At 43.2% G+C, this 21,408-nt stretch overlaps 1 long non-coding RNA gene across 2 annotated transcripts in view; it reads right to left on the bottom strand.

Moving 5' to 3' along the window:
* LOC126993381 (uncharacterized) overlaps positions 1 to 21,408 on the bottom strand; it is a 51,489-nt gene that overhangs the window by 15,723 nt on the left and 14,358 nt on the right. For both annotated transcript variants that reach the window (XR_007747723.1, XR_007747722.1), the window contains exons 2-4: positions 20,317 to 20,463; positions 7,756 to 7,867; positions 3,738 to 3,845 (exon numbers count right to left, since the gene is read on the bottom strand). This is a non-coding gene — a long non-coding RNA (uncharacterized LOC126993381). The remainder of the gene's footprint in view (positions 1 to 3,737; positions 3,846 to 7,755; positions 7,868 to 20,316; positions 20,464 to 21,408) is intronic.

The following is a 21,408-nucleotide window of genomic DNA, read 5'->3' as shown; positions in this document are numbered from 1 at the left end:
CAAAAAGTCCATATTCCAATCCAATATTGAACCACCCAGGCCTCCAACATGATTAAGTTTCCATATTAATCGCTGTGTGTGTGTGTGTGTACAGTCGTCCCTCAAATAGTACGGTTTCGGTTTTATATGGATTGTCATGTAAGATTTTTTAAGGAGTTTTAAATTTCCCGCTCGTCACACCAAGTAGCCATGGCGTGAGTGGCAACACCGTTCTACCAAAACACCTGTTGAAAGCACCCCCAAAGCATTCAAGATAGGTGTTCACCTTGCAGAAGGATTCAGATTTAGGAGAAGTTACGTTTTGGGATGAGTTACGTTGCAGTAGGGAGAGCATATCATGTGAATGAGAGCAGTGTTCGCTGTATCTATCGTCTTGGTCTTGGTTCGGGAGGTAGTTGTCCCTTTCGGTCCTAACTACAGCCTTTGAAATGGCTTACTCCCTCTTGCCGCAGTAACTGCCTGTGCTCCATGAGTGCTGCAAGAGTGGAAATAAAGGTCGTCCTTTTACTAAGGTAACAGCATCTCACTCGCAGCAAAATGTCGTACGCTGATCTTTCTGGCGACATTTAACATGCATTACTAGCTATCGTGGCTGACGAACTCCTTACAACAGAAGATGAAAAGGAAGCTGCAGTGGTTATGGTGGCACAGAGAGGTGAAATGCAATGGAAACACTCATATGTGTTTGTTTGGGCTGCCATATTTGCTGATGACGTCATCACAGCATGAGGCACTCCATCTCTCAAAGCCGGGAGCCAGTGGATATGCCGAGTTGGGAACTCGTGCTGCCGCGTCACACATCTGAGAGCACTCGGGACATTCTGGGAGTCCCGATTCCCTCTCTCAAATGCTGCCCAGGTGTGTTTCTAAGGGGGGCACTAATTTTCTATGGATTTTTGAATAGTACGGTGATCCTGGGTCCCTAACCCCCATACTATTTGAGGGACAACTGTAGTTACCAAGTTGTAGTTTTACAGGCTTTATGCTCATGTGGTTCAGTCTCCGTATCTGCATTTGTCCAACTTTTCCTTAATGCTTTGCACACTCCTCGCCGATAATACATCCTCACTTAGTCTGTTCCAAACCTCTATATTTCTTTGTGGGAAGCTATATTGTTTTATGTCTCAAGCATCTTTCCTTCCTCAATTTTTTACTATGTCCTCCTGTGTTCCTGGTGGTAATTCCTTCTGTTAGTATTAACTCCTCGTTGTCTACTTCATCTATTTTGTTCAATAACTTATATATTTGTATTAGGTCTCCCCTTTCTCTTCTTTGTCCTAGTGTTAGTAAGTCCATTTCCTTAAGTCTTTCCTCATATGTCAATCCCTCCAGCTCTGGAACCATTTTTGTTGCCATCCTTTGTATTCTTTCTAGTTTCTTTGTGTTTCTTCTTATGGGGAGACCACACTGCCTCCCCATATTCCAACTTTGGTCTGATCATGGTGGTAATTAATTTTTTCATCATATCCTTACCCATGTAGTGGAATGCTATTCCTAGATTTCTCACCATGTTATACGTATCACCGAATATCCGATTTATATGACTCTCTGGCTGTTTATTATCTTGCATTATTACTCCCAGATCTCTCTCTTCGTGTACTTTCTTTAATATTTCACCATCTCCCATTTTATATGTCCATTTTGGTCTTGCGTCACTTTCTCCCATTTCCATAACAAGATATTTCTTCACATTGAATTTCATCTCCCATTCCATACTCCATTTCCAAATCTTGTTTAGGTCTTCTTGTAGAATTTCACAGTCTTTACTATTTCTTATATGTCTTAGCAGTTTTGCATCGTCTGCAAACAGGCTCATATAACTGTTTACTCATTCTGGCATATCATTTACATATACTAGGAAAAGTATTGGTGCCAATACCGTGTGTGTGTGTGTGTGTGTGTTGCATGTATGTAGTGTGTACTGTAAACTCACACAAAAATTTTGTTTCTTATCTGCTTCAAGGGGCTCACACACATTCACAGTCCCGATCATCCCTGATCTTCCTTCATCAATCCTGATCAGCAAATTGTGCCCAGACTCCCAGCAAGATTGCCAATATTTAGGGTTGGGGATTTGACCGGCGTTATATCTACACTTTTCTGCCTGTGTACCGCAGACAGATTGGCTGATTAAAGCCTGTAAACCACCAACCATGTACAATTTAATATTCCTCCCACCAGCAATTGATCTACAACAACTGCAGGTCAGCCTGTGGTAGGCCTCATGATTACCACAGACATAGAGGCAGCAGCTCTGCATAATGCCTGCAGCACACCAGCCATCAAACAGTCGCCACAACATCTGGTGGGTGGGTGTAAGGAAACACACCTCCAGGTATTTTTTCATCATTTCTGTGTATAACATCACTATGGCTTTCCTCAACTCCCTTCCCTTTTCATCCATAACCTGAGTCTTCTTGTCCTAATTATTGTGGTATTTCAACTCCTTGTCGTATAGGAACACTTGTTCCTCATAACAATCAACTACTAAAGCCTTCATCTTCTCCTCTGTAAACAAGTTGATTTTGCTTCTCTCCCATGAATCAGCTGGTGATGGAGGAGTATGTCTATCCTCTGTCATCTCCCTGTCAAGAGTCATCATCAAGATTGCCATTCTTGTCTTCGTGGGTCTTCTGTTGCTTTGGGTTATTTTTGTTGGAAGACGTCTTGTTCGTGTGCAGAGAGAAATGCTGGGGGTCGGTGCTCCAAAATCAGCTGTGTGTCAGAGACGAAACTGTGGGTTTCTATGAGGCTCAGCAGCCTAATCGTAGGGAAAACCTTGCTAATCAAGTAAAAAAAAAATATTAAAATGCCTTTCCTGGTGTCTATCACCGACCTGCTGCCAGCTTGCCACAGGCCATACATGACTTTCTTGGTGATGGTGTACAGTCTCCCCAAGGTAGACTGCTGGTAATAAGAACTGTCAGGTCATGTCACATGCCTACCACCGCCTGACCTATGGTTGCTTTTGGCCTGCCATTTCTGGCCAGCAGTCAACCCTAGGGTGATGGGCTGGCAAATATGATGAGTAAATTTCAACTTATGACTGACTGGCAGTAGACCTCAGACTTGCCTCAGGTTGCTGGTGCTTGACTGTCGGCAATTATACGTGTAAAACTGGTCGGTGTCTGAGCCTCTCTACAACAGTGCCAGATCAACCAAAATACATCACAATCTCATAAGTAAGATTTTTACTGCTTTAAAGTGTGTATTAAATATTCTATAAACACTAAATAAGTTTATATGGTGCTATGAATGAGTTTATTTTTATAACAACAGCAAAAAAGACTAAAACTGAAAGAGGCTGAATCTGGAGAGAATGCAAAGAATAACCATCAAGATGTTACCAAAACTAGAGGACAATTTATGATGGCAGATTATAAGATATGCAGCTGATAGCACTGGAAGATAAAAAAAGGTGTCTTAATTACATTGTATAGAATTGTGAATGACCTAAAGCAATCTCATAATAAATCTTTTATTGAAAAGAAGTGAGGAAAGAATTAAGAGGTCAGCAGGAAAAATCAAAGAAAGGGAAAGTCTTCATGACACAAAGAAGTAGTTTTCCCCTTAAAAATATAAATACTTAAAAGATATTAAAACAATAGACCTGTTTACTCAAACCTACAAAGCATAGTAATATGAAGCTAATGACATAATAAAGGCTACATATCACTGTACTGATGTTCTTTTGGCTTAAAAACACATCATAATGAAATATATGCAGTTTTTTTTACCCAAATGTCACATCGATGCCGAACGTTCTGTGATTGGTTGTGACGAAGGCCCCTCGCAGGCCTCCACTTGACTCAGCCAGCTGGTCACCCCTCAGCTAGGATTTTTATCTGTCAGTATCAAATCAACATGTCACAGACAAAAAGAACATATTAGGTTTGTTTTCTGCCTATGTCCAAAAAACAAACACAACGAAAACATAAGAGAAAAGTTTATAGCTCTGCCCAAAGACAAGACAAAGGGGAAACAGAGGTGGGTGTCTGCTGGGCGTGTCTTCCCTATGTTGGAGCAGGCATGTTACTGCTGTGAAGATCATTTTCATATACATATCAAATGTACTTGTGCATGGATAAGTAACTCTACTAACTATGTAAAATTCTTTGACTATTTGCACTCTAAAGTGGAGCACATCTTGACTCACTCTCCCTTTGCTGAAATCTCCATCTTGGGAGATTTCAATGTTCACCACCAGCTTTGGCTTTCATCCTCTACAACTTTGCTCTCCTCAACGACCTAGAGCAGTTGGTTCAGCACCCTACTTGTATTCCTGACCGTCTTGGAGACAGGCCCAACATTCTAGACCTCTTCCTTACCTCTAATCCTTTTGCTTACTCTGTCAAACTGTTCTCTCCGTTGGGCTCCTCCAATCATAACCTTATTTCTGTATCCTGTCCTATCGCTCCTGTACATTCTCTGGACCCACCGAAGAGGCGATGCTTCTGGCATTTTGCTTCAGCTCGGTGGGACGACCTGAGGATGTACTTTTCCGATTTCCCGTGGAATGATTACTGCCTCCAGGAGAGAGACCCCTCTGTGTGTGCTCAGCGCATCACAGAGGTGATTGTCTATGGAATGGAGGCATACATTCTATGTACTTTCTCTACTCCTCATGCTAAAAAAAGCCTTGGTTTAATCACGCTTGTTCTCATGCTATTAACCCCTAAAGGGCCGGCCTGGGTGGTCATCTACAACATCCACAGGACCGGCACCTCAGCACCAAACACCGAAAATAGCCTATATTCACACACTTGATTCTGCTGAACTACAATGCAATAACAAATTACTTTGTCGTCATAGTCATCATCAACTCTTCTTCTTTTTAATTATTGCATGAAAACGTTTCTATGTGCTGTGGTTTTGGAGAAATATTGAGTTGAAGAGGAGAGACTTTTGGAGTTAGCGAGGCTCTTGCCCGCTCTGCGTTCGTTTCGCTTGTGTGGCCTTGACTAGTGCGTAATGAAAACGGATGCCCCCATGCTCTAATTCTTATATATAGTCAATACTCTAAGCTTTCTCTATGTAACACAGTCTTGTGATGTGTGGTTTGGGAGTCATTGTAGCATACTCTTCTCATTCTCGTGTTGCTCTGCTGGGCTCGGCAGGGTCTGGCAGGAAATCGGACGCGTCAGAATCCGTGTCAGTGCGCCTGTCCATCGTGAGAGCGGGCAAGATTCTGAAGCAGTAGCCTAAACATATCTCTGGCAGTGTTGCCAACAAATGGTCATCGAAAATTACCGAAAAGTAAATAAATTTAGCGCGAAAAAAGCAAAGCGGCTATAACCGCCCCCGGCCCTTCCGTGGAAAAGCGGCTATAGCCGCCTCCGGCCCTTTAGGGGTTAAAGATAGAGAGGCAGCTCACAAAAGGTTCCAGAGCCTTCGAACTCCTGCTAACTTTGATCTTTACATTTCAGCCCGGAATCGTGCCAAATCTATTCTCCGACTTACCAAAACTTCTTTCATTAATAGAAAATGTCAACACCTTGCTTCTTCTAATTCTTCCTGTGACTTCTGGCATCTAGCCAAAAATATCTCCTCCAATTTCACTTCTTCCTCTTTCCCTCCTCTCCTTAACCCTGATGGCAGCACTGCCATCTCATCTGTCTCTAAGGCTGAACTCTTCGCTAAAACTTTCTGTAAGAACTCCACCCTGGACGATTCTGGGCACATTCCTCCTACTCACCCCCCCTCTGACTCCTTTATGCCTGTTATTAAGATTCTTCCAAATGATGTTTTCTATGCTCTCTCTGGCCTGAACTCTCAGAAGGCTTATGGACCTGATGGAGTGCCTCCTATTGTCCTTAAAAACTGTGCTTCTATGCTGATACCCTGCCTGGTCAAACTCTTTCGTCTCTGCCTATCAACATCTATCTTTCCTTCCTGCTGGAAGTATGTCTTTGTACAGCCTGTGCCTAAGAAGGGTGACCGTTCCAATCCCTCAAACTACCGCCCTATAGCTTTACTTTCCTGTCTATCTAAAGCTTTTGAATCAATCCTTAACCGGAAGATTCAAAAGCACCTTTCCACTTCTAACCTTCTATCTGATCACCAGTATGGATTCCGCAAGGGGCGTTCTACTGGCGGTCTTCTTGCTCTCTTAACTGACTCTTGGTCATCCTCTCTTAGCCATTTCGGTGAAACTTTCTCTGTTGTGCTAGACATATCAAAAGCCTTCGATAGAGTCTGGCACCAGTCTTTGCTTTCTAAACTGCCCTCTTTCGGATTCTATCCTCTCTATGCGTTTATCTCCAGTTTCCTTTCCGGCCGTTCTATCTCTGCAGTGGTAGACGGTCACTGCTCTTCCCCTAAACCTATCAACAGTGGCGTTCCACAGGGCTCTGTCTTATCACCCACTCTCTTCCTGTTATTCATCAATGACCTTCTTTCCATAACAAACTGTCCTGTCCACTCATACGCCGACGACTCCACTCTGCATTATTCAACTTCTTTCAATAGAAGACCCTCTCAACAGGAAGTACATGACTCCAGACTGGAGGCTGCAGAACACTTAACCTCAGACCTTGCTATCATTTCCGATTGGGGCAGAAGGAACCTTGTGTCCTTCAATGCCTCAAAAACTCAATTTCTCCACCTATCAACTCGACACAATCTTCCAAACACCTATCCCCTATTCTTCGACAACACTCAGCTGTCACCGTCATCAACACTACACATCTTCGGTCTATCCTTAACTCAAAATCTCAACTGGAAACTTCATATCTCCTCTCTCGCTAAATCAGCCTCCTCGAGGTTGGGCGTTCTGTATCGTCTCCGCCAGTTCTTCTCCCCTGCGCAGTTGCTATCCATATACAGGGGCCTTGTCCGCCCTCGTATGGAGTATGCATCTCACGTGTGGGGAGGCTCCACTCACACAGCTCTTCTAGACAGAGTGGAGTCTAAGGCTCTTCGTCTCATCAGCTCTCCTCCTCCTACTGATATTCTTCTACCTCCTAAATTCCGCCGTGATGTTGCCTCTCTTTCTATCTTCTATCGATAATTCCATGCTGACTGCTCTTCTGAACTTGCTAACTGCATGCATGCCCCCCCCCCCATGACTTTCTACTCATGCTCATCCCTATACTGTCCAAACCCCTTATGCAAGAGTTAACCAGCATCTTCACTCTTTCATCCCTCACGCTGGTAAACTATGGAACAATCTTCCTTCATCTGTATTTCCTCCTGCCTACGACTTGAACTCTTTCAAAAGGAGGTTATCAGGACACCTCTCCTCCCGAAATTGACCTTTCTTTTGACCACCTCTTTTGATTCTTTTTTGGGAGCAGTGAGTAGCAGGCTTTTTTTTATAATCATATTTTTTTGTGCCCTTGAGCTGTCTCCTTTGCTGGAAAAAAAAACAAAAAAACAAAAAAACCTTGCAAACAATTTGGAGCTTTGGGGCTTGGGGTGAGCTGCTACAGGTTGTGGGAGTGGTAAGCCAGGCTGTTATTGTGGGACTGTTAATGGGATGTGATAGGCAGTGGGTGAGGTTTGACAGACTTTTGGGGGTAGTTGACTAAGTGTAGATGGGTTGTGATAGGCTGTGAGCGGGTGGGATATGTGACAGACTTTGGGGATATGTAACTAACTGTTGGTGGGTTGTGATAGATAGGCTGTGGGTGGGGATTGACTGACTGTTGGTGGGTTGTGATAGGCTGTGGCTGGGGTGTGACAGACTTTTGGGGGTATGCAACTGACTACAATGGGTTGATAGGCTGTGACAGACTTCGGGGATATGTTACTTACTGGCTGTTGGTGGGTTGTGATAAGCGGTGACAGACTGTGGGTGGGTTATGTTAGCCTGTGGTTGGGCTGCACATCTTCACCATAAAAACACCGTTCACTATTGCAGATTGACCTGTAATATTTATTAAGCATTTAAAGAAGTAGACACAGAATTGGTTGCAAGGGGCTGCAAATTGGTACAGCCTCTGAGTTATAAAAAATTAGCAGTTACCAGAAGATGTCCTAGACATGAAGGCAGTGGCTGCTGTAAGAATACACAATGAGAGGGTTATTTGATGGGTCAGGCTTTTCATGTTTTTCAGCATGCATGCATGTGTTTCACTATCAATGGTAGATCTCATGGATGATGTCAAAACTATGGGCTGATCAACACTCATGAAAGAATTGTGAAAGTGGGAAAAATGTATACCAAGGGATTTATCATAAAATGTAGTTATATGCAAAGTGCAATAAGGTTTACTTGAAAGTTGTCAATTTAATATAATAATAATAATACAGGTAACTCTCGATTTACGTGAGTATTGTGTCCTTGAAAAGGTCGTGTATATCAAAAACAATGTAAATCAAACAAAAGCTAGGAATTTCTATCGAAAAATAAATATTCACTTCATTCAGTGGAGAGAGAGAGAGAGAATATCCGTATCACCGAGATATCCACTCAGGCACTCAGTCTCAGCCTCACTTGTGTGAGGAAGAAATGAGGGACACCATGAGCGACTGGCTAGTACTGGTACCAGTAATGAGTAGTCTGGTACCGGTACTGTACCATATAGCTGGTGCCGTTGGTACCAGGTACCTGCCCACCCCTATTGTTGAGTAGCGTGGGTACTGTATTGTTGTTCAAGTGGTACACGGGAAGAACTGAGCTCAGCTGTGTGGCGCGCGCTGTGTGAGTCCAGTTGCATGAAACATCTGGTGGCCACTCCATAATATATCGCGTATAAGTGAAAAAACGTGTTAATTAAACATTTATTTGGATTTTGGACCCCGCGTTATTTAAAAAACACGTAAACCAAACTCGCGTAAATCGAGTTACCTGTAGTCAAACCTCGGTTTACAAGTTTAATTCGTTCTGGAATATTGCTCGCACACCAGAACAAATTTCCCCATTGAAATTAATGTAAATCTCATTAATACGTCCCATACCTAAAAAAATATTTATATAAAAGTCATTTTACATGTTATTTTTTTCTGAATTAGTTATTTTACTAACAAATATTGATGATAAGTAATATGAAACACAAATCAATGTGTTACGGTTGTTACGGAGACTCCCGTAATCGCTAGTTACGCTCGAGGGGTTTAACCCTTTCATAGCTAAACCCTGAAAAAGTGCTTATCTGTTCTGACCCGTGGAGATTTTTTTTTTCTTTTACATGTGGACTATGGCGCCGGTAGACTATCCATCTGGGCCTGATGGTCGGCCCCGAGCCTGTCATGGCGCAGGCAACTGTTTATAGTGGCGCCATTATAATTGGCTCATGCCCCCCCCAGAGCTCACTCATTTTCCTCTTTTACTCCCTTGTTATCTCAAAATACGTACCTTGGAAAAAGGAAGAAAACAGGAGAGAAAACAGGTCATTTTAAAGCCACAGATGAAGCCTCACGATTGGCTGAGCTCTGAAAACATGCTTGTGATTCGCTGGGAGTCTGATGACGTCATTGCTGGCGCTCATTTGGTCAGCAGCCTCGCTGTCTTAGGGCAGTGTCACACTAGCTGTTTTTCTCTAGCTGTTGTGGCCACTGGCAACGCCCACATGCCCATCTGGGGGCGAGTTGTCGGTTATACGTAACATGGTGTCACAATGGGCCTTTTGTTTCCCACCGTGGGCGGGCAACTTGGCAAATCCAACTTTTCCGGGTGTGTCACACACGGCCAAGGTCGGTTGCCCATCTCCACATCCACAATGTAAACAAAGATTTTGCCCAGTATCGGCGTGGCGTCGTCTGCTAAAGTCCATTACCCAAGTTGTGGACTTGTTGCTGCAGTTAAATGGAAGGAAGAAGGCATGTCATTGTCACCACTTCCAACCATAAACACGTGGATCGAGTAACACACACACACACACACACACACACACCAGACTCATCATGAACCATGGCAGATGTTTCTCACAAACAAATATGGCTTCACCATTTCCTAGAGTGTTATAACTTATTTGGTGAGTGATTCATACAAACCAAACATACCCAATGGCAAGAAGAGAGCAGTGTTAAAGACGACTGCTCTCTTCTTGCCAAGAGCTAGGTTTGATTCATGTGAGCCACTCACCAAATACTGCCTAACACACTCAAGAAATGGTGAAGTCGTTTCTGTTTGTCAGAAACATCTGCCATGGTTCCTAATGAGTATGGTGTGTGTGTGTGTGTGTGTGTGTGTGTTGTTACTCGATCCACATGTTTATGTGGTTGAAGTCTAGATGGGTATGCTGGCCGCTCACGTGTGGTGGTGATAATGAGAACTGGCACGGAGGAACCACAGACACGCCACACTCACAAATGTTTCTTTCTTCCATTTAACTGCAGCAACAAGTCCACAACTTGGGTAATGGCAGCACAAGCTGCGGCAGCCCTTACTTTAGCAGACGACGCCATGTTGATACAGAGCAAGTGCTTTGTTTGTGTTGTGGATGTGGATACGGGCAACTGACCTTGGCTGTGTGTGACGCACACCCAAAAAAGTTGGAGTTGCTGGTTGCCCTAGCTGGCGCCAACTCGGTGGGAAGAAAAAAAGCCGTGTGACACCAGCTTACGGATAACCGTGAACTCGCTCCCGGTTGGGTGTATGGGCGTTGCCCGTAGCCCCAACGGTTGGACGAAAACGACCATTGTGACACCGCCTTAAGGCAGTGAAGCCGCTGATAGGGTGAGTGTCGGCGATGATGTCATCAGACTCCCAGCGAATCACAAGCATTTCAGAACTGTCAGTCAATCTACCTTTCCTTCTTGCTGGAAGTATGCCTTCATACAGCCTGTACCTAAGAAGGGTGACCGCTCCAATCCCTCAAACTACCGTCCTATTGCTTTACTTTCTTGTCTATCTAAAGCTTTTGAATCAATCCTTAACCGGAAGATTCAAAAGCACCTTTCCACTTCTGACCTTCTATCTGATCGCCAGTATGGGTTCCGCAAGGGGCGTTCTACTGGTGATCTCCTAGCCTTCTTAACTGACTCTTGGTCATCCTCTCTTAGCCGTTTCGGTGAAACTTTTGCTATTGCGCTGGACATATCAAAAGCTTTTGATAGGGTCTGGCACAAATCTTTGCTTTCTAAACTACCCTCCTACGGTTTCTATCCTTCTCTCTGTACCTTTATCTCCAGTTTCCTTTCTGACCGTTCTATTTCTGCCGTGGTAGACGGTCACTGTTCTTCCCCTAAATCTATTAACAGTGGTGTCCCACAGGGTTCTGTCCTATCTCCCACTCTTTTTCTGTTGTTCATTGATGATCTTCTTTCCAAAACGAACTGTCCTATCCATTCCTACGCCGATGATTCCACTCTGCATTATTCAACTTCTTTTAATAGAAGACCCACCCTTCAGGAACTTAACGACTCAAGGCTGGAGGCTGCAGAACGCTTAGCCTCAGACCTTACTATTATTTCCGATTGGGGCAAGAAGAACCTGGTGTTCTTCAACGCCTCAAAAACACAGTTTCTCCACCTATCCACTCGACACAATCTTCCAAACAACTATCCCCTATTCTTTGACAACACCCAGCTATCACCCTCCTCAACACTAAACATCCTCGGTCTATCCTTAACTCAAAATCTCAACTGGAAACTTCATATCTCATCTCTTACTAAATCAGCTTCCTCGAGGCTGGGCGTTCTGTACCGTCTCCGCCAGTTCTTCTCCCCTGCACAATTGCTGTCCATATACAGGGGCCTTGTCCGCCCTCGTATGGAGTATGCATCTCATGTGTGGGGGGGCTCCACTCACACAGCTCTTCTGGACAGAGTGGAGGCTAAGGCTCTTCGTCTCATCAGCTCTCCTCCTCATACTGATAGTCTTCTACCTCTTAAATTCCGCCGCAATGTTGCCTCTCTTTCTATCTTCTATCGATATTTCCACGCTGACTGCTCTTCTGAACTTGCTAACTGCATGCCTAACCCCCGACCGCTGAACACGACTTTCTACTCATGCTCATCCCTATACTGTCCAAACCTCTTATGCAAGAGTTAACCAGCATCTTCACTCTTTCATCCCTCACGCTGGTAAACTCTGGAACAATCTTCCTTCATCTGTATTTCCTCCTGCCTACGACTTGAACTCTTTCAAGAGGAGAGTATCAGGACACCTCTCCTCCCGAAATTAACCTCTGATTTGGACACTCCTTTAACCTCTGTTCAGGAGCAGTGAGTAGCGGGCCATTTTTTCTTTTTTTTTCTTTGCGCCCTTGAGCTGTCTCCTTAGCTGTAAAAAAAAAAAAAAAAAAAAAAAAAAATCGTAAGGCAGCCGCCTTCAACTGCGGCTTCAAAACGACCCGTTAATTCTCTCTCTCTCTCTCTCTCTCTCTCTCTCCATAGCCACAATGTTTGGAGGAAAATGTCCAGTGTGATACTAGCTTTTAAGGTAGCGTGCACGACGCCGATGGTAAGCAGACGTGACCCGTACGTGTCAAAGCAGCGTGAAACTCGGGGTTTTAATGCGCGAAAGTCGGGATGGTAAGAATTTAGGACTAACTGCGAAACTCGGATAGCGCTAAACTCGAGAGGGTACTGTATAGTAATTAGCGCATAATGCTTACATTTATATATAATGAAGATTAAAGGGAGTCAATCTTCATTAAAAAATAAAATATGTCCTGAAAACTCATAAAACAAATTCTAAGTTACTGGTTTCATCGCCCCATTAACACGAAAATAGATGTCTCCCCAACTTCAATTTTGCGCCCCACTCAATGCTGCGCCCGGGGACATATGTCCCCCCCTAGCCCCCCCTTCGCAACACAACTGGCTGGCCCACGGGACTCCCGAACCCCTGTGGGCCCCTTTACTCGCCTTACCGTAAGCATGGTAAAATCCTTCTTTTACATGTCAGACTGAGGGCGGTACTTATCTGCATTTTTTATTCCGCCCTCACTCCCGCAGGAGTGCTAGTGAACCTGCACGCCTTCTCCACGGGGATGGAGCCCCACTCACCTATATAGTCCACTCTGGATTTAGGCAGTCATCAAGGTTTAAGGGGAGGCGCCGCCCAGTATTAGTGGAGGGTACATTAATTTTATTTCAATTGTTCTAAGGTATTTTTTTCTTTGAAGACTTAAGTAAATGCAATAAGATCTGTATGTATCAGCATAATAGCTTTCGTGCTTCTGTACGAAAAAAAAAAAAAAATTACAAACGAAATTTGATACTTGTAATAAAAGCAGAGCTAAAAATGTTAATGGGGGTCAGCAAGTTCACTCAATATGTACGATATTGGGTAGTTTTACTCATGGCACCACTAGTTAAAAATTGTCTATTCAAATTTTTAATGTCTCACTCTTCCTCAGCAAAAAAAAAAAAAATACAAAAATCACCCTGATGTGTCACATAATTCTACCATTTTTTTTTTTTACCTTCAATAAATCATAGCAGCAGTGTTTTTTTTGAAAAAAAAAAAAAAAAAAAAACGTATCAGACAATTTTTTTTACCATCCACTCGTCTTTCAGCAGATGTTTGAGTTTTTTTAATATCTTCACAACTAATGGAGTTATTATTCTCCAAAGTACTAAAAATGCACTTTCAAGATACCAGCAATTTTGTGTGTAAATACAGTTAGTGTACAAAGTTATGATTTTTAGAGGATCTTACAGTGGTAAAATACAACTTAGATACCTATGCAGTTATATTTATGAATGACAATGAATGATATAAAAAATAATAATCATAATTGGCACCTGTGTGTGTGTGTGTGTGTGTGTGTGTGTGTGTGTGTGTGTGTGCACGCACTAGAAATCTCCTGGGCTGTAGTGTTCTGTGGATACCTCCTGTTACTTCTTCTTCGTCACTTTCTTTTCTTTTGGACTTCTTATCTTTTCCTGGGTGTCCGAACCTGCCAAAGTACAAGTACAAATGTACCTCTGGGGAGCGCTTGCGACGCACTAAGTAACTGATAGACTGATTCACTCAACCACACTCTCCGAGGCTTGCTGGGTGCCACTAGAATTTTGCCAGATGAATGATGACATGCTTTTCGTAAAAAAAAGTGGAAAAATTGGACAAAAGAAGGGAAAATGTAACATATATGAGTATTCTACAGAAAACGGAGGTTTCTGCAGGGAGGGGACCACGAAATTAGTAATACAAATCAAATTTGAAAGGGAAAGAATTATCGTACAGCTGCCAAACTTTCACAGGGAATGTGTGACATGCTTAGCTATATTTTGGAGTAACTTTTAAAATTTGGCTGAAATAGTGAAAAATACCCATTTTTGGCGGCGCCTCCCCTTAAGCTAGGGTTCGCACTTTGCGTTTCATTTAACCCGTAAGCTGCGGGACTGAGATTCTGAGTGCGTCGCCTAGTGCGGCTATATCAGCGAGAGATTGACCTTCAATAAATGATATCTAAGTTACATAAACGTGTCATAAATATTACAATACACATATCTGTAGCTCGAAATGTGTTGTATCCTGCATATTTCTTAGATTTTTCTATCACAAAAATGTTTTTCTGGCAGTATCTGAAGCCGCGGTGGAAACTTTTTGGCGCCTGTTTGAAAAGCCCGCTTCCAGAAGGCTTACAGCAGCTTACCGCTCAGCCGCCCAGAAGGCGTACAGCAGTTTGCCGGTTAAACAGCCCTTTGACACTCCCGCCATTTAAACCTGCACTGCCTTGACTCTCGTCACTTTGATATGGTCTGCAGCGCTTGGCAAGAACGTTTACATGCCAGTTATACTGCGGAGCACACAGCTTTCCTGCGAACCTTCACACCAGGACATCAATATCATTGCTACATGCAAGCTGCGGCACGCCTTCCGGTGGCGGTACGCCACCCGGGCAGAGCTTAGAGGCATCGTGCGGGCAATTTGAACGACTTTTGGTGGCGCACGAAATTTTTTTTGGGAAAAAATCAAATATTTTTTAAAACTCCCGGATACAGGCGAGGATACGGTGCACCCGGATAACTGAGGGTTTACTGTGTGTGTATATATATATATATATATATATATATATATATATATATATATATATATATATATATATATATAGTCAAACCTCAGTTTTTTAGTGCCTTAGTTTACGAGCATTTTTTTTTTTTTTTTTTTTTTGTCGCCACCCCCCGGGTAAAAAAAATAAAAAAATAAAAAATAAAAAATAAAAAAATAAATAAATAAATAGTGAAAAAATACTGACAAACCATAAACCACGTGTTATCACGTGGTGGTGTGGCGCGTGGCCTCTCAGCTGTGTCTTGGGTGACGGAGTGAGTGCCAGTGTTCCGGTTCCCAGTGCTTCTTTACTGAAGTGACTTATGAGTGCCAGTGTTCCGGTTCCCAGTGTTCCAGTGCTTCTTTACTGAAATGACTTAAAGTGTTAATGGTGATCAGTAAGAATAACTGAATAAGTAGTGATGGGCCAGTTCACGAGAGACCAGTGTTTGTAAACAAAAGTGCCAGCGTGTGGTTTTCAGGTTTTGTAAGTTTTCTAAAATACAGATGATAAAAAATTAAATTAATCTACAGTAAACCCTCTGGTATCCAGGTCAATAGAGCCACAGGGGCACCCGGATATGGGAAAAACCCGGATATGGTGTAGGTTAAGTCTATGGACATGAAAACCCAACTTTGGATCATGGCCGGCCATAAAGGCAACGGCAGAGTACTGCATAGGTGCTTCTGTTCATACTCATAATATGGTATGCCCCATGGCTTTGTAGCAATCAGTCTGCACCAGGGAGTGAAATGCGTGCGATTGACGTGCTCCAGGCGCTGAGAAAAGGGTTCGAGCAGCGTCGTCACGGTTAGCACTCGCGGCAATCTCTCCCTGGCTTATCGTAGTTGTCATGATTTCATTATTCAAGGAATAGCCCGTGGAAAAATACCGCGGAAGTCCCCGCCATTTTGATTGAGAGAGCGGGAAGTAGTCACAGGACAGGCGGGAAAACTAGAAGGCGGGAAACAGCACCTATTTCAAATCATATTCGTTATTACTGCCAAAGCTGAGCTATGTGTGGGATGCATGACCCACTATTACCAAGTGCATGTGTTAGGTTATTAATAAATAATAAACCATAGCCGTAGGGTGTTACACAGAAAACGATGTGTCAGTGTGGCAAGAGCTGGCATCTTGACCGCAGCTGAGGCTTGTGGGTCTCGCCAGGCCACTCGCAGCCATCTTCCTCCGAGACTCCAACGCGACAAGACGTCCTCACCATCCTTCTGTGCCACGTGTCCATCGTGGTGGTTTACCTGCCTTTGTAGCATCCACAAGTCCAGGGTAACTGTGTACTACAGGCGAGGAAAGCCGTTGGAAGGTCGTGTTGCAGAGAGGAACGAGAGAGGATTGAAGAAGGACTCCAGGGCTCCAGACCACGAGGTAGATCAGGTGTGGCTCCCGCTTCGCCCACCTACAGTTAAGTAATCTATTTGCATAGGATGCTTTAAGATAGATAGCTAGGTTGCTGTGTGCCTGGGATTAATTAATTATTTCTTAATTTCCAGCGAGTTTCTTTGTTGCTTTAAATAAACTTAAGAGCTGGTTTCATCTGGTCTTTGCTTAACCTATGGTAGTGTGACTGGTCATAATTAAATAATAAGTGACTAGAGGGGCTGTGAGTCTGAGAACTCGATTTTCAGATATTTTATATTATATTTTTTATTGCTGAGAATTAATGGGATTTTCGGAAGTCCAGACCTTTCAAGAACCCCACAGTAGTCCTGCTGCACCTTGGGGGGATCTGTTACTTGGGATTCGGCAATTAGGTGCGACAGCCTCAGCCGCTAACCCATTGCTGGGGTGCCTAGCCCCGTGTTCACAGGCAGCAACTAATGTTCCCCTGCCTAGCCAATGACAGCAGCGGGCCCTGGACCCAACCCAGAAAAGCCCAGGTATTTGTGGCAGCTTAACCGCCCAGTCTGCACCATCGTGTTAACCACGCAGGCTTTCTAGCAGACCCAGCACTGTCACAAGAAACTTTTTACGGGTCCAGTTTTACAAAACTGGAAGGCCGATGCTGTGATGTTCTTAGGTGTGCGCCCGTGGCTTTATCCTTGCGTAGCTGCGTTAGCAACCTTGTGGCTACGAGGACCACGGGAGTACCAGAGCGATACCCACGGTCCGGGGCAGCAACGGGCATCAAATAAAACCCGCGCCCGCACCACTAACGGGCCTGCCTCTGAGCAACACCGAAGAGGCAGAATATGCCTACGGTGCATATGGGCTAACACGTTAAAAAAAAAAAAAAAAAAAAAAAAAAAAAAAAAAAAAAAAAATGCTCAAAGCAGGCTTCTACACAGACGCCCGGGCAGGCACCCCAGGGCGCTACCCTGTTAAGCCTGGCAATGAGCCCGAAGGCCCACAGACGCCGGGCCCCTTTACTCGTCTTACAGTAAGCATGGTAAAATCCGTCTTTCACATGTCGGACCGAGGGCGGTACTTATCCGCATTTCTTATTCCGCCCTGACTCCCGCAGGAGTGCTAGCGGACCCGCACGCCTTCTCCATGGGGACGGAGCCCTACTCACCTAGTCCAGTCTGGAATTAGGCAGTCATCAAGGCTTAAGCTAGGGTTCGCACTGTGTTTCATTTGAACAGTTCTTTAATTGACACTCCCGCCATTTAAACCTGCACTGCCTTGACTCTCATCACTTTGATATGGTCTGCAGCGCTCGGCAAGAACGTTTACGTGGCAGTTGCACTGTGAAGCGCACAGCTTTCCAGCGAACCTTCACACCAGGACGTCAATATCATTGCTACGTGCAAGCTGGGGCACGCCTTACTGGTGTGGTACGCTGCCCGGGCAGATCTTAGAGACATCGTGTGGGCAATTTAAACGACTTTTGGCGGCGCACGACAATCTTTTTAAAATTTTTTTGGAAAAAATCAAATATTTTTTAAAACTCCCGGATACGGTGCACCCAGATAACTGAAGGTTTACTGTATGTTTTTTATTTGAAATATCAATATTGTATTGTCTATCGGACTTATCGCTAGCTAGTATCGGAATTGAGGATTTATATTGGGTATCGGTTATCGGTTATCGCCTATATTTGTGACTCCAGTTAACGAATATCGGTTATCACCGATAAGGTTTTCCATTATCAGTTATCGGGTATCGGGAACAGGGTTTTCTGTTATCATGCCCAGCTATGCTGATACCCCCAAAATGGCGTATAGGCTGGCTTGGGCCTCGTAGCTACAGCCTCAACGTTGCTAGATTGTCGTACTCAGCCGATTATATTTCCCAACTTCCTACACCTAAACTGTCTTCTGGGCTCCAATAACGAAACTAATTTATAGTTATCGTTAAAAGAGTTAGATCCTGATGTTTCTTGGCAATAGTTAGGCGTTAGAAACAGGTAAAAACTATGCTCCGAGTACGATGAGCTGCCAACGGTGGTTATACGTATTTTCATATTATTGTTGTTGTTTATTCAATGTTCTGTTCAAGAAAATGAATACTCACAATTTTAGTTAGTTTTTGGTTATAAGGATTCTTTACGAAATACAATTATAACGTATCATCGATGTTATTAGTTTCTTCACCATTTCTTCGTCTAGATATGTAAATGCTGCTTTTATGTTCCTAAGAAGATCGTATGTTTCCCCAGTTATCCGATTTATATGCTTTCCAAAAGATAACTTGTCTGTTATCATCACTCCCAAATCTTTTCCTCTCAGCTGCCAGCTGGTGCTGCAAGAAGCTCGTCGCCCAAAACAACATGTGATGTATGTTTAAACGTCATCAGGAATATCAGCGGATGCCATTTTGCTGCCAGAACAGCTAGTAAACGTCATTAGGAAGATCAGCAGAAGCCATTTTTGCTGCCAGTGAGTGACGACGTTTACTAGCTGTTTTGGCAGCAAAATGGCGTCCGCTGATCTTCCTCATGACGTTTAAACATGCATCACAAGCTGTTCTGGATGACGAGCTCCTTGCAACAGAGAATGAAAAGGAAGCTGCAGTGGTTATGGTGGCACAGAGAGGTGAAATGCAATGGAAGCACTTATATGTGTTTGTTTGGGACGCCATATTTGCTGATGACGTCTTCACAGCACAGAGGCGCTCCACCTCTCCAAACTGAGCTGCAGCAGGTGGTCCGAGTTGGCAACTCGGGCTGCAGCGTCACGCGTTTGAGAGGGTCTGGATTGGTCTGGGCAGGGGAGACCACGAACCACGTCATAGATGGTTTTACCTGCGTGATCTTAAAATACGGTTCTGAAACCATACTGCCTAAGTCTATATATACCAAGTCAAGTCACTCTGTTCAAAACTGCGACCCAATACTTTTTTGTTGGCATATATAAAGGAAATTGAGGAAAAAGAAGCTGTGAATGCAATCATAGTGGGTGACCAAGTCTGTGAGGATGCAAAGGAAATCTGTGAAATATTAAATGAAAACTTTCATAAAGTATTTACCCAGGAGAGAATCTGAAGAGAGGAATGAAGAGAGAAGTGTCAAGAGAATGGAAAACATAAAACTGGATAGAGAGGAGACAATAGGGCTGTTGAAATCACTAGATGGCAAGAAGGCAATGGGTCCAGATGAAATATCAGGCCAAGTACTGAAAGAGTGCAGTAAACAGCTATTTAACAGAACCAGTTCATGACACTGTAAGTTGTTCAGTCAAGACTGGGGAAGTCCCAGTACAGTGGAAAAGGGCACATGTGGTCCCATTATTTAAGAGCATAAATTACCAAGAGCCTCTGAACCCTAAACCGGTTCCTCTAACAAATGTTATGTGCAAGCTGTGTGAGAAGGTAAATAAAAGACAGTGGGTAGACCATCTAGCAAGAGAGAAGATAGTAAATGAAAGTCAATTGGGATTCAGACAAGGTAAATCTTGTCACAAATCTAATATGTTACTATTCAAGAGTATTAGATATAGTGCAGGAGAGATGGATGGACAGACTGCATACTTTTGGACCTGAAGAAGGCTTTCAATAAAGTTCCATAGAAAACAGGGGTCTCCAACTTGAATGACTCGGGGGCCACACCTCATGCCGGTGGGGTTCTTAAAGGGCCACAACATTTTTCTGCGTGTGCTTGGAACTCTTTCAAAGAAAAGCTATACCTGATGCAGTTTCCCATTATTTCCATAATAATAGATTATTAATTAAGATGCCAGAATTTGATTCTCAAGCAAGGGCAGCATATTTATTTCTCAACAACTGATGACAATGATGGTTAGACATATTTATGGCATACAATACATATGTATACATGGGCATGTTTCACAGAAAGATATGGGAACATTAAGATAGTCATGATTTTCAAACTGAAGATAAAACACATACGTTCATGCAAATGAAGAATTTTCATGAAATAATTGAATTCACAAATGTAAATGTTACATTGCCAATGCAAAAATTTGCTTTAAAAAAAATCAAAAACAAAAAAGTCTCTGTTACTTACAGTTGACAGGTGAATGATGTACTCTCTGCTCAACACTACTGCCTACTTTTCTGCCACCGCTTTTCCTTATCCAGCTCGGGAATTTCAGGCACTATTGTTCTGGCTGTTGCCAATCTTAGGGATGATTTCAAAGATTTATCTGTCAGCCTGGAATGCAGGTAAGTCTTGTTCAATTTTAAGTACGGAGGAAAAAAAAAAAAAAAAAAAAAGGGGTTCCAAACATACACACCACTTTCTTAACCAAACATAATATTATGATGCTTGGGTATTTCAAAGGGTCAAGACAGGTGTAGAACTGAGGCACTCCAACATCTGAAAAATTCTGTTTTAATGCTGAATCACATGTGATGTCAATAAGCTCAATTTGAATAGAGGAAGGAACATCATTAACCCTCTCGCGCACGATGACGCATTTCGCGTCATCAAAGGGTAAATGGTCCTGGCGCACGATGACGTGAAACGCATCATAAAAGTTTAAAAAATTGAATGAAAATTAAGTTTTCAGTGGAAGTGCGTCAAATTTGGAGCATCATTTGTTGGGATAAGTTTCTTAATGGTAACATATGGCAACCTATCTAAGGAGTGTAGATGAGGAGTGTGGAGTGATTTTTAGTTAGCCTACTCTGATGGGAGAAGAAAAAACATAGTTTTCTTGGTGTAACTCAGGAATTATTAGGCATATGAGGATTTTGAGGATACCATAAGAATACTCACTAAATTCCACTTCGAAACATATATTCAGCTAAAAAAGCTGGCCCACAAAATTTCGAGATAGCGAGTGGGGAAGAGTTGGTACTTAGGATTTATTGTCTACAATATTCTATACAGAGACTTGAAACAAGTTTCTATTGTTTATATATATATACATTTTCCTCTATTTTTATTTGTGCATGTTCTAGTACAAGTTTTTATGAAGCCATTGATACCAAATTTATTGGGGTACGATATATCTGAGGGTAAAATACGTCTGGGAATGTAGATTATCGCGGTGGCATAAAAAGGGCTGGTCGGGCCTGAGAAATGCATGGTGAGTGCAACAGAAACTTATTGGAAACTTACAGTGCATGAGAGGGTTAACATCAACAGCAAAGG

This window comes from Eriocheir sinensis, unplaced genomic scaffold, assembly GCF_024679095.1.
Source record: "Eriocheir sinensis breed Jianghai 21 unplaced genomic scaffold, ASM2467909v1 Scaffold61, whole genome shotgun sequence".
Lineage (NCBI taxonomy): Eukaryota > Metazoa > Arthropoda > Malacostraca > Decapoda > Varunidae > Eriocheir > Eriocheir sinensis.
This window is presented reverse-complemented; position numbering and strand designations above follow the sequence as displayed.